Source organism: Schistocerca nitens, chromosome 6 (genome assembly GCF_023898315.1).
Source record: "Schistocerca nitens isolate TAMUIC-IGC-003100 chromosome 6, iqSchNite1.1, whole genome shotgun sequence".
NCBI lineage: Eukaryota > Metazoa > Arthropoda > Insecta > Orthoptera > Acrididae > Schistocerca > Schistocerca nitens.
Window position 1 is genome coordinate 236,309,397 of NC_064619.1, and position 13,613 is coordinate 236,323,009.

General features: G+C 42.0%; 1 protein-coding gene across 1 annotated transcript in view; it reads right to left on the reverse strand.

The window, feature by feature from the left end:
* Positions 1-12,499, reverse strand: part of LOC126263301 (neural-cadherin-like) — a 234,588-nt gene extending 222,089 nt beyond the window's left edge. Inside the window, exon 1 of the mRNA XM_049960389.1 lies at positions 12,392-12,499. The gene's annotated coding sequence lies outside the window, so the exon portion shown is untranslated. The remainder of the gene's footprint in view (positions 1-12,391) is intronic.
* Positions 12,500-13,613: the final 1,114 nt, after the last annotated feature.

Below are 13,613 nucleotides of genomic sequence, written 5' to 3' on the forward strand. Positions count from 1 at the left end.
ACCGTTTGAGTTTTGGATGGGTTGAGCTTTTAACCCTGTGCGCTGCTAACATTTTGATAGTGCACACAGGTCGGTATTAAAATTGTCGACAGCTGTCTTCAGGTTTATTGGTTTTACAATTACATACGACTGGAGGTCGTCAGCGTACATGCGGTACTTGCAATAGGACAAAACTAATGACACTATTTACATACGATGAAATTAATAAAGGACCCAATATGAAACCGTGGGGCAAGCCTGATACTGTCTATCTCCATTGTGACTTTAGGCTGCAAAGTCTGGCAAATAAAATTTTGAAGCCCACAGTTTCAAATGGCTTTGCTGAAGTCTAAGAAGCAATTGATAAATGGCTCTTGTGCATCCATGGCAAGCTTCAGGTCATCTATTACGCTTATTAAGGCATATGCTGTGCTGCGATGTTTACGAAAACCTATGTGGTATTCGTCTAGTAGACTGTTTGTAGTTAGGTAGTTTGTTAGCTGGAGATGGACTTGGACAGTGCAGAAAGAATACAAATTGGTCGGAAATCAGAGGGAGCTGTGGCAACGTTCTTTTTAGATAGTGGCTTATCTAGTCCCTATTTAATGACCTCAGGAAAACACTTGCGGTTAAGGAATTATTGACGATATCTGTTATAATGGGTGATAGTGGGTCAATAGTAAGCTTCATCATTTGGTCTGTGATGCCATCATGTCCAGCAGATGCTGATCTGCACGATGGCTTTTTTGACGGTGTTGCAAGTAACAAGCTTTAGATAGAATTTTTCGTGGTTACAATGATTTACCCCCATGAAGTAATCAATGAGCCTCTGTTTCGTTTGTGGTTCAATTGTGGTTGTAGGTAATGTTAAGCAGCTGTTCAGTTCTTCGACTGGGACAATCGGATCACCTGCAGTTTTCACTTAGCCTGTACCAAGACCACGCAAGTTTTCCCATAGGACAGCTGGTCTATTTCCGTTGTCAATGTGAGGGCTTGCCTGAATTTTGCGTTTCTCGCAGCATCACTGCCTCTGCTCCGCTTCTGCCTGTAAGCGACATGATTTACAGGCGTGGGGCGTAATTTTTATGCCCGATGTGCAGCGTCTCTGAGATTTATGAGTTGTTTTAGTTCTTCAGTTTCTTTTATTTTATCGTAAGTAGTGTACTACGCAGTCATTTGAAGTTTAAATGTTCAACAGAATAATTAAAAGAAGGTGCTATTTTCCTCTTTTTCTGTATTAATTTTATTTGTTCATCACTAGTTTCAGCTTTTGGGGCCATTCTCAAGTGATTTTGTGGTTTTGCAATAGAAAACTGTGCCTTAGATATTGAAATGTTAGCAAAATTGGAAAATTCCATCTCCGTTTGCTGAGATAACTGCCATGAAGAAATAAAATAATTGTTAAATTGAATTCCACGTCTGCACAATCCACAGTTTGTACCCCACTCCACATAAATCCCACGCTACAATATTTAAAGTGCAGATGCAGAAGATTCTGTCAGCTTAACCCAACGCTGAGTTCCTGACCCACTTCCTCGCCTGCTACACGACCACATCGGTACAGGGGCGCACTCCAGCGAAACTGCCGCAAGGCCGCTGTCGCCAAACTTTCTGGGACCTCCTGAGGTTAACAACACGGCTATGCCAGCTTCCGGAAGGGTCCTAAGATGGACAGCTGAGCCATCAGAGCCGGCCGGAGACGACAAAGGTTCACTGTGGACTCCATTGGCACCATGCTGGTCCGCTACACCAACCAGCAGCCCTCACACTTAGTGGCTTCTGCCTCGAGACAACCACTGCCGCTCCTAGATCCTACTCAATCCAACTTCAGCAGCATCTGAGCTTCAGTGCCTTCTATCTCCAGCACCAGTAACTACTAGCACAGATCTCAGGACCAGGACCCCAGCTGCAGCTGACTCAAGCTTCAGCATCATGTCCCTGCTGCAAGCAGAGGACGGCGAACATTTAGCTGACTTGCCTAGTATGGCAGTCACGATACTGACAGGGACACTTCTGGCCGTACGCGCCAATTAAAGTGGGGAGGGGAGGGATGCTATATCTCTGCCATCCAACTGCGAGCTCTGTACCCTGCGATGTCCACTATCAACGAATTCTCCTGTGACCCGTAAGAGACCCCAGCGCACTGTTGTATGGGCCTGGCCGCTGACGGCAAGCCGCAAATAAAACCTAGCCACCGGACAGCTGAAAAACCCTTTGAATCGTGCTGTGCTTAAGGGGGGACGTTAATGAAAAACACACACTATTTCAAAAATGCACCAAATGCACAATTTTGGAAATATGGCAATGAAATTTTGTACCACGCTTTACATGAAAGTAATACATTTACATATGAAATCCTTTAATTATATATATTCAACTTTTTTGAATGAAATTTGAAGTTTATTTTTAAAAATAATTTATGTTCTTTTTTCTCAGAAAGTATTCAAGAGATTTCTACAAGAATTTCTCTGTTTCATCTCTTTATATGTTGTAAGCTTTTCTCATGAGGTTTTTTGGAATTGGTGAAATAGGAGAATTTTCATAATTTTTAAATTATAATTCCACAAGTACAATTTTAAACTCATGCAAAATTCCAAGCACTTTGCCCTATATCTCAGCTTGCAATCAGAATTACAAAATTTTCTCTTGAGACAACGTTTATTAGGTTTACAGAAATATCTGTACAAAATTTCATAATTCTAGAGTTCAAAGAGTCTGAGGAAAAGGTACATAAACTTTAAGAAACAAAGTTTTCAGGAAACGCAATTTTAACTTCAACCTAACTTTCTTCCTTATGTCTCTTCTTCAGAAGGCACCACTTTTGCACTCTGGGTCGTCTTTCCCTTCAAGGCTTCTCTTCTGGCTTCTTGTTGTCTGTCTTCTTTCCCTTACCAGGTCTTCAACTGACTTTTCAGCTGCGGAGACGCGCTATGAAACTATTTTTCACAGGATGACTTGAGTAAAATTTCCTATCTTGAAGCCCATTCTTTCCAATGCCTTCATCCTCCCCATGTTCCCACCATTAAATACAATAACTGCATTATAAGTTGCAATTCTGACATCTGTAGCAGATGAAAATGTGTTTTTAGAGCATCGTTTCCATATGAGTGAATTCAGAGACTCATTTGAATTTTGGGTTTCGCCATGAACACACTTTTTGAGAAGTGCAGGATCGGCCAAATATGATCTATAAAACCAAAGAGTATGTATCACGGCCTTCTAGATGTATCCTTCACACGTCTGGTTGAAAGTAATACGCAGAATCGTTGTTCACTTAGCTGATATTGAAGTGCTGCTTCAAAGTGTGCGTGTGCCAGGGAGGCCGCGTTACTCTTTTAATTAATTTTCAGGCACTTCGGATGCGATTTCAACATTGAAACTTTGGGAACTTATTGTCCATGAGTTGTACTAACAAATAAAAAATAAATCGAAAATTGACATTAAGTCTGCACCCCACTTACACTACACCTTCTTGACCTGGCTGTTTACTGGAATACATTTTGGATTGTTGTGGTACGGATTACTGATGGATGTGGTTGACCCTGGACTGTCTATATTATTCTCTTGGCGTGGTCTACAATTTACGACGACTTAGCGCAAATTAGAATTGTGAACTGCCAAGTTATTTCAATGTATCCGTAATTTTTGTGTAATAAAGAGTGCGTCGCATCGTAGAAGATTTAATACGGTGCCAGAAGTGTCCCGGAAACACAAACATTTTTCCAAATGAAGAGCGACAGCAGAACGGTAAAAGATAACAAACAGAATACCTAAACTTATTCACGTCTATAGCTCTGAAGTGGGTAATTAGTCTTGTAGTGAAACTAGTGGAGGCCAACTGTTCTAACACAACCGAAACATCAATTTTTATTGTAGTTCACATGTACATGTGTCCAAAAAAGTTTTATAAATTTCTAGATTACTTACTGCTTTACTGTTACAGGACGACATTGTTCGTTTGATGTAATGAGAGAGAGAGAGAGAGAGAGAGAGAGAGAAAGAGAGAGAGAAAGCATCATCGCAAAAAGATTTATTCTGACTCCTGCTTCTAATAAAATACGTGGTCATCATATATAGCAAGAAGTGAGATGATTCAGGGTCTCTTCTTGCGGGAAGCTTCTTCTAATCGCTACCAGTGCAGATGACATAATACTGCAGAGTAAATTATTTACATTAACTAGTTACTTACTGAAATGGTTCAAATGGCTCTGAGCACTATGGCACTTAACATCCGAGGTCATCAGCCCCCTAGAACTTAGTACTACTTAAACCTAACTAACCTAAGGACATCACACACATCCTTGCCCGAGGCAGGAGTCGAACCTGCGACCGTAACAGTCACGCGGTTCCGGACTGACTCGCCTAGAACCGCTCGGCCACCGCGGCCGGCTAGTTACTCATTATTATTATTATTGGTGATTCGCCCTTAAAGAGCGCAGTTGAACTAAACTATATGGCCAATTCCTTTTGCTGCCTTCCTTGCTGCCCAGACTTCCCTCATTCGCTCGCTGAGTATCTGTTTCCGGTTCTCTGTCCATGCTTCTTGTCGGCTTCGTGTCTTCGGCTTCATCTTGGTTTCCTTTTTGGTTTTCCATATTTCTTTCATCTTCCGGTTGTGATCTTGTTTGAGTTCTTCGGTCCATTTTACTTCTGTTCGTTTGCCACAGTGTATCTCATGTAGTTTACTTTTCTTAATGATGTTTCTGAATTTTATTCTCTCGTTTATTGTGTCTGGTGTGATGTTGAGTTGTTTCAGGTCTTTTTTACCTCTGCCACCCAATTGTTGTTTCTAGTGGTTACCAGACAAAGATCTGTTTGGTCAGTCTGTGTGATGGCATTCTGTGTAGGTGTCTATAGAACTGTAGTTTGCGTTTTTTAATCTTTTCTTTGATTGTCTCCGTATGTTTGTATAGTTCCTCTGTAGGTTTCTTGATCCATATTCCATTCCTGTTAGTTGCGCCAAATATTTTCCTAAGTATTTTTTGTTCTACTTTTTCTAGTTGTCTGATACGTGTATGCCCTAGGATTATTGTGGTCTCTGCTGCATACAGTGCTTCGGGGAGCACCACCGTGTCAGAGTGGCGTAATTTGGCTTTTTGTGAGATACACTTCTTGTTGTAATGATTCCACAGTACTTTGTATGCATTGTCCAGTGTAGTTTTTCTTTCTTAGTTTGATTCTCTGTTATGTACGCTCGTTTTTAGTGTTTCACCGAGGTATTTGAAGTTTGCCGTTTTGTAAATCGTGCCGTACTTTGTGTTCAGGGGTGAGAGTTTCTTTTCATAAGAGATCTGTAGTCCAGGTTTGGAAGTGATTTCGTGTAGTTTTTCAACAGTTTCTTTTGTTTCGTTTATCCCTTTCGTGACAATCGTCAAATCGTCTGCAAAACCCAGGCATTTAATTTGTGGGTTTCCTAAGGTTATGCCCTGTTGTGTTAGTTCACTTTCTTTTATTACCTTATCTAGCTCTAGATTGAAAAGGAGAGGTAAGAGGCCATCGCCTTTTTGGACACCTGTGCGAATTTCAAAGGGCTCTGTTAGTTCCTCACAGAACTTTACTTTGAAGGTCGTGTTGGTCAAGGTTTGCTCTATGAGTGTCAGTGTTTTGTGGTCTACTTTGTATTCAGCTAGAATTTTGAAGAGCTAGTTGCTTAGTATAGTTTACTCTCTCCTTTTTGTTGCACAATAAGTAAACCAGTATGATGCTGGATTATAGATCAAATAAGAAAGATACCTGTCAAAGAAGAAATTATGGGTTTTATATTTGTGCGAGAAATATCAACAATTCTGTTAAATAACTGATTTAAGATTGTCTATTTACTCGATATCAGCTGATTTTTTAAAATTTACCTTTTGTATGTGCTTTATCTGTGAACAACATATCGGAAGGCCACAGTTAAGGAGTGGTGCTACATTTCTCTTTGTCCGGTACCTGTTCTGAGCTGTAAAAGTAGTATAGCATACAGACAACCAGACAATTTTTGTATGAATATAAAGGCACACAGAGTTCACAATTTGCTTTTAGGTGTAACTATAGTTGAATGTTGTAGGGGAGAAGTACATGATGTTTCCGCGTATGAGGCAAGCACTGTTTTCTCCGTTGCATGGGAGCCAGTACAGGGGAGGCAGTCCCCGATCGCCGCATACTCTGCGATCCGTACTTGGACCCTGACAGGTGGCGTATTGGTTTTAGAAGAGACACTGTAACGAGGACCGAGAAAAACATTGCACTGCTTAGCACGGAGACGAGCGTCTTAGTAGTACACAAGCAAAGAGCTGTGCAAAAATTCAAACTGAAACGATAGTGGATCGCCTGACCAGTAGTGCAACTGGCTTTTACAGTAGGTGCATGACAGACAGGTTGGTCCTGAAATAATCTTTTGTGTAGTAACGCGTGGCTGCATTTTCCGGGTATTTGACACACAGAACTATCGACGTTGTAGTTACGAAAATCCTCATTAGTTACATCAATAGCCTCTCTGTATGACGTGCAAACAGGCGTATCTTTTGCAATTAGTGCAACACGTATTATTAGACCGACCATTTTCCCCTAAACCGTAACTTATTATAGATATGTGAACAACATAGTGCAATCTTTTTTTCAGAGAACGATCAACTAACGTAAAGACCTAGTGTTATTTCATGCACGACAATGCAATACCACACACCGCTATTGTTTTTGATGTTAGCAACTATCCTTGTTAGTTCTCTAAAAAAGACTACAGCACATTGTTCACATGCCTATTACAAGTCACGGTTTGCTGGAAAAATGATCGGTTCGATAATTCATGCTGCACTATTGTTCTCCAGGGTCCTGTTTTCACACAATTCAGAAGCTCTTGACGTAATTACTGACGAATTTCAGAGGTCCAATGTCGATTATTCTACAAGTTCATGTGCCCCAGTAAATGCAACAATGAATTACCAGAGAAATAGACGTTTCAGGGTCAACCTCTCCATCACGCTCTACAACAATAGCCAGATGAAGTACTGATGTTGACCAACAGTAACTAAATTGGTCAGTCGTTGCACTGCCGCTACTTCTTAAGGCTTCAGTTTGCGTTTGCAGGCAGCTTTTGAAGAAGATGCTACTGCTGAACTGATAAACGGGGCACCGATTTCCTCAGTCGCCCATCCCAGGACTCTCCTATCTCGACCTGTTCTGCGGTAACTGATAGGCTACCTGCCGAAGTATGAGGAACGTGCCGGAGCGTATGTGGCAGTCATAGCCTGCCCACAGGAGTATTGGTTCACGCTTAACGCCAGACACTGCACTTGTGTCATGGGTAAAACACAAAGGATTCACGAGAGCAGCTGATGTCAACGGACACGTAAAAACATTGAGTTACTGCAAAACTGGCGACATATTTGGGGAAAATCTAGTAGTGCAACAACATTATTATAATTGATGCTCTAATAGGTTATGCTTCACTAACTTACAAAGTCCTGTCATTTAGAACAACACAGTACCAGATTTTTTTAATTTATACAGGAGCTTCGAACGTTCTGATAGTTTCCTTCCGCTTGTATCAACATCAGTGTGTACATACATACACTTCCCGTTCTACCAGTTATTAGGGTTTCTTCTGGTCCCATTCATGGAGCGCGGGAAAAATGATTCTTTAAGTGCCTCGTGCACGCTGTAATGAATGTAATCTTGTCCTCACGATGCCTACGAGAGCGACACGTAGGAAGTTGTAGTATATTCCAAGAGCCACACTACTTTTTTAGTAGGCTTCTTCGGGATAGTTTGCGTCTACCTTCAACTGCCCGACAGTTCAGTTGCCCGCAGGTTCAGTCTTCCACAGGTCGAGCAAACCTGTGACCAATCGTGCTGCCCTTCTCTGTATATGTTAACTATCCTCTGTTAGTCCTATTTGGTACAGGTCCCACACTCTTGAGCAGTATTCTAGGACTGATCGCAAGAGTGATTGTAAGCAATCTCTTTTGGAGACTGATCACATTTCCCTATTGGGTCTGCCAGCTGCTTTACCTAAAAGTCAACCTTTGTGACAATTTCAATTCATATCCCTACAGAATGTTACACCCAGGTATTTATATGACTTGACCGATTCCAACTGTGAAATCAGAGAGCAATATTTTTTGAAGGTTCAAATGTAAAAGAAATGCACTTCAGTTTCGTGTAGCGTTTTGTGATTGTCTCGTAACACCCGAGGCTAGCCATAGGCGAACCCCTGGATTGCCTCGTGCTACATGTTAAGACACTGGTTTCCATAAATAGATTAAGCCAAATGCCTGATTCCTCCCTTTGAACGGAACATGGCCGATTCCCTTCCACTTACATTGAAGGGAAACGCAAATATATACTTTTTGTACATACTGCGGGATTATAATTAAGCTGACGGTGTTCCGAGAGCTATAGAGCAGGCTATATACTTTGCAGGACGCTAGAACACCATAGGTATTTTCATAAATCAGTACACTCACGGATAATGCTGAAAAAGTTCCACCTTCTGCCAGATGGTGGAAATATGGCGCTGTAAGCAGTCAGAATGTGAAATTTTTCTTGTTTTGACGTCAGTATGCTGTTTGTCACTTTGCGACGCATGTCGATTTCTTTTGTGAAATGACTGCTGATATAAACGATTAAGAATGTTGAAGTTTTCCGTACGAAACGCGATAGTTATCGAGAAGAAAGACTGTGCACTGCTGGTAAGGTTGTTTTATCAGAACGGTAGCAAAAGAAGCTATGCATTGTGAGAATATCGCCGACAGAAACGGCTGCGAAGAGATGCCATGTCAATAAATGGGCTAAGGAACATGATGAAGAAATTTGAAGAAACAGGTGAGTTAGTTGGTGCAACAGGAAGAGGAAGGCCGTCAATTCCAATGGCAGTTGTAAATGAAGTTGCTGGAGCTATAGCCGACCGTGCAGCACATGCCTCAAATTCTGCAGCAAGTACTCGGGCTGTGTCATGGGAATTGTCTCCCCACTGTCAACAGTGATTTTGTGACGTATTTTACATTGGTATCCCTACAAGATTCAGAATGTGCACCAAGTGAAGCCTCAAGATAGGCTTAAACTCTCTAATCTTGCTTTCAAATTTTTTGTGCGCTTGGTAATGGATAACATGTGGCCATGGAATATTCTTCCGACTGATGAGGAACATTTTAATTGCATGGTGCCGTGAACACACCGAAGTGTAGCATATGGGGTTCCATTCCGTCGCATGCTGTGCAGTAACACCCACTACACTCAGCTTATGTGACTGTGTAATGTGGTTTCTCATGCTCCTTCATCTCACTCTGTTTTTTCTAGAGGAGATGAAAACTCGTGGGCCTGTTATGTATACAGAGACATCTGCACGTTGTAAGGACCTCCTTGTGCAACTTGTGATTCCAGATTTGCAAGAAAGCAACTGTGTCCACAGCTCTTTTTTCATAAAATATGGGGCGACACTGTATTTCGCTTGTCATGTGAAAGATTTGCTTTTCGTAACCTTTGGTAACGACTGCATCTCGTCTACCAAATTTCAAGGTGTGTGGCCTTCCAGATCCTCCGACCTGAATCCATCTGACTTGTGGTTGTGTCGATATCTGAAAGATCGTGCCTATCAGGGATGTATCCGTACTCTTCCTGATCTGAAGGATAGCATAGGATGAGATATAGCTCTGATTACACAGACCAGTGGTCGACCATGCTGTGTTACGGATTCAGCATGTTGCTGAGTCGGAAGACCTTGTAAAACACATGTAACTTGTGACCAAATCCTAGTAAACGAGCCAGAACCACCATTATCAAGTGTCTGATCGTTCCTCTCCTTCCCCTTCACCCACATTGTATTTTTACCTCATGGCAGAAAGTCGGAGTATTATCAATTTCAGCATACTCCGCTAGCGCACAGACTAATGAACATGCTTACAATGATTCAGTGTCCTGCAATGTACACAGCTTGCAGCGCAACACTAGAATCACCATCAGTTTAATTATAACCACCCGGTACTTCAGTTTCAAAGTTATAAGTAAGGAAATTAAGAACATATTATGCATTATTGAATCTTTCTGATAGGTCATAGTTATGTGCAGCAACGGGATTTCGGACGCGAATCATTGCGTTTCACGTGGAATCCACAGCTCTCCATGCACGAATCACAATACGACTTAATAACTTCAGTTCTGCATTACCTCTCTCCTAAGTTCCAAATTACATAAAAGTTCTTGCGAAGACTTGCGAAGTCGGGTCGAGATTCGTGCATCGACAGCGCAACTGGTAAGAACATTGCTCGCAACAATCAAATGTTCGAGGTTTAATTTATCATGAGGGTACACATCAGAAGATACTACGCAGCAGATTGAACGATTCCATCTGGAAATGTGTTTCTGTTTTACATTATGGCATTCAGTGGGGTTATACGTTCTGCAGCTGCAATAGTGTAAATTAAACTGGTATGTTATAGCTTAGCTTTGAAACTAATATTACTGTACTGTCGATAATCTGGAGTTCATAACTTCAGTTAAGGACTTCGGACGCCTATGTCACGTCCAGTGTGATAGCAGCTTGCAGAAGATAACCTTTTTTTAATGTAAGTGAACGGATATTTTACACAGTGTGTGATACAGTTTTGTTCTAAAATTGCGAAGTATCTCTCGTAGGGCGTTTTAAATGAAAGTAAGCTGGAAACAGACCATGAAAGCAGTATATGTGGGCAGAGAAATAAAGGACAATGGCCGAAATAGACGTGATATAAAATGCAGACTGGCAATAGGAAGTAAATCTGTTATGTAAAAGAGAAATTTTTACATCGAATATAGACATTTGTCCTAAAAAGTCTTTTCTGAAGACGTTTGCGTGGAATTTTGGCTTGTACTGATATAAACGGTGGGTGACAAGCCGGTCAGACAAGAAGAGAGTAGAAGCTTTTGAAAAGTGCTACTGCAGAAGAATGTTGAACATTAGATGGGGTGTGAAATAAGTAATGAGGAGGTACCGAATGGAACAGGGGAGAAAGAAAATTTATGGCGCAATTTGGCTGAAATAAGGGATAAATTGAAAGGACAGATATTAAGACGACGAGGAACAAAAAAATGGTTCAAATGGCTCGGAGCACTATGGGACTCAACTGCTGTGGTCATCAGTCCCCTAGAACTTAGAACTACTTAAACCTAACTAACCTAAGGACATCACACACATCCATGCCCGAGGCAGGATTCGAACCTGCGACCGTAGCAGTCGCACGGTTCCGGACTGCGCGCCTAGAACCGCGAGACCACCGCGGCCGGCGACGAGGAACAGTCAAGCTGTTAAAGGTCATGATCATCGTCTTCAAGGATCAGGCCTTTTGACGTATTTCGTCTCAGAATTGTTCACGCCATCTCTTTAAGGGAAGTCCAACGTTCCTCTTGTCGGTTGGGTTATATTGTATTGCCGCTTTAGGTATTCTATCATTCAACGTACTTTGGACATGGTCTTTCCACTTCAGCTGGTACTTTTCAATTGCATTTTTAATAGGTTCAGCATATAGTTCTTGTCTAATGTCAGTATTTCTTTTACAGTTCGACAATGAATATCTCGCTACAAAGCGGAGGAGCTTGATTTCCGATGATTCGATTAGTCGTAACTGATCAGATGGTGGGGTCCAACATTCCCCACCATACAGCAACAAAGGTAACGCTATTACTTTGTAAAGTTTAATTAATGTTTATTTCTGTGCGTTATGTTTTAATGTACGTTGTATAGTTCTACAGAAATGTGTGAATCTGGTTAATTTCAGCTCTATCTCATCTGACGCGGGAAATTTAAAACTTTCCGTAAATATTTAAACTCTCTTACTTGTTCAATTATTTGTCCATCAACAACAATTTTAGCTCTTAAGGGTTCGAGTCCTCGAAATGCCATCTTTTTTGTTTTACCTGTTGATGTTTTGATTCCATAGTTAGCGGCAGTTTGACTCAATTTGTGTACTGGAAGCTGAATCTTTTCTATAGATTCTCGTATTATAATTCGAGCATCAGCATACAGCCTAATCATAAAATTAAAATTAATACTTCTGAATGTGTCATTAAATAAAGTCAATCATTTGCGATTGATATTGTCAATTTTAACGTTGATAATGGCGCGATGTATAATTGGAGAGGGAGGGGTGTAAAAATTGTAGAGGGACAGCAACACTTGACTGCAGTAAGCAGGTTCAACTGTCTGTAGGCTGTAGTAGTTATGTAGAAGTAAAGAGTCTCTACAGGACAGATTGGCGTGGAAACCTGCGTCAAACCAGTCTTGCGAGAGAAGACCATGACCACTGCCACAACAACAACAAACTGGGCAGCTCTGCTTTAGAAGTACTCCACAATTTTATTAGCGTTTGTTACCGTCATCGAATACTAGCGAACAAAGTGGCGTGGGAGTGTCTATTTCCAAAGCTAGAGACCCAAAAGGTAAGGTCGGGGTACTCACTGCGGTCGCGCACGATGAAGTAGTGGATGTTGTGGTCGGTGTCCGGGTCGCGGGCCTGCAGCGTGAAGACGGGCGTGTTGGGCGGCGCGTTCAGCTGCACCACGGCCTGCATCGGCAGCGGCCGGTTGATGAAGTACGGCGGCTCGTCGTTCACGTCCTTCACGTGGATGATCACGCGCTGGTTGTCCGTGTCTGCAGCACAAGGAAGGCTGAGCATTACTCTCTGGATACAGTTTTCACACCATATCAGTCACGTGACATGTGATACACTACATTACACTACACACACACACGCACACACACACACACACACACACACACACACACACACACACACACACACAGCTCCCTATGACGAGCACTGTACACAGTCTTCAGGTGACATGTAATACAGTGTGTACATACAGGGTGTTACAAAACGGTACGGCCAAACTTTCAGGAATTATTCCTCACACAAAAAGAAAGAAAATATGTTATGTGGACATGTGTCCGGAAACGCTTACTTTCCATGTTAGAGCTCATTTTATTACTTCTCTTCAAATCACATTCATCATGAAATGGAAACACACAGCAACAGAACGTACCAGCGTGACTTCAAACACTTTTTTACAGGAAATGTTCAAAATGTCCTCCGTTAGCGAGGATACGTGCATCCACCCTCCGTCGCATGGAATCCCTGATGCGCTGATGCAGCCCTGGAGAATGGCGTATTGTGTCACAGCCGTCCACAATACGAGCACGAAGAGTCTCTACATTTAGTACCGGGGTTGCGTAGACAAGAGCTTTCAAATGCCCCCATAAATGAAAGTCAAGAGGGTTGAGGTCCGGAGAGCGTGGAGGCCATGGAATTGGTCCGCCTCTACCAATCCATCGGTCACCGAATCTGTTGTTGAGAAGCGTACGAACACTTCTACTGAAATGTGCAGGAGCTCCATCGTGCATGAACCACATGTTGTGTCTTACTTGTAATGGCACATGTTCAAGCAGCACAGGTAGAGTATCCCGTATGAAATCAAGATAACGTGCTCCATTGAGCGTAGGTGGAAGAACATGGGGCCCAATCAAGACATCACCAACAATGCCTGCCCAAACGTTCGCAGAAAACCTGTGTTGATGACGTGATTGCACAATTGCGTGCGGATTCTCGTCAGCCCACACATGTTGATTGTGAAAATTTACAATTTGATCACGTTGGAATGAAGCCACACTGACGAAACTAAAA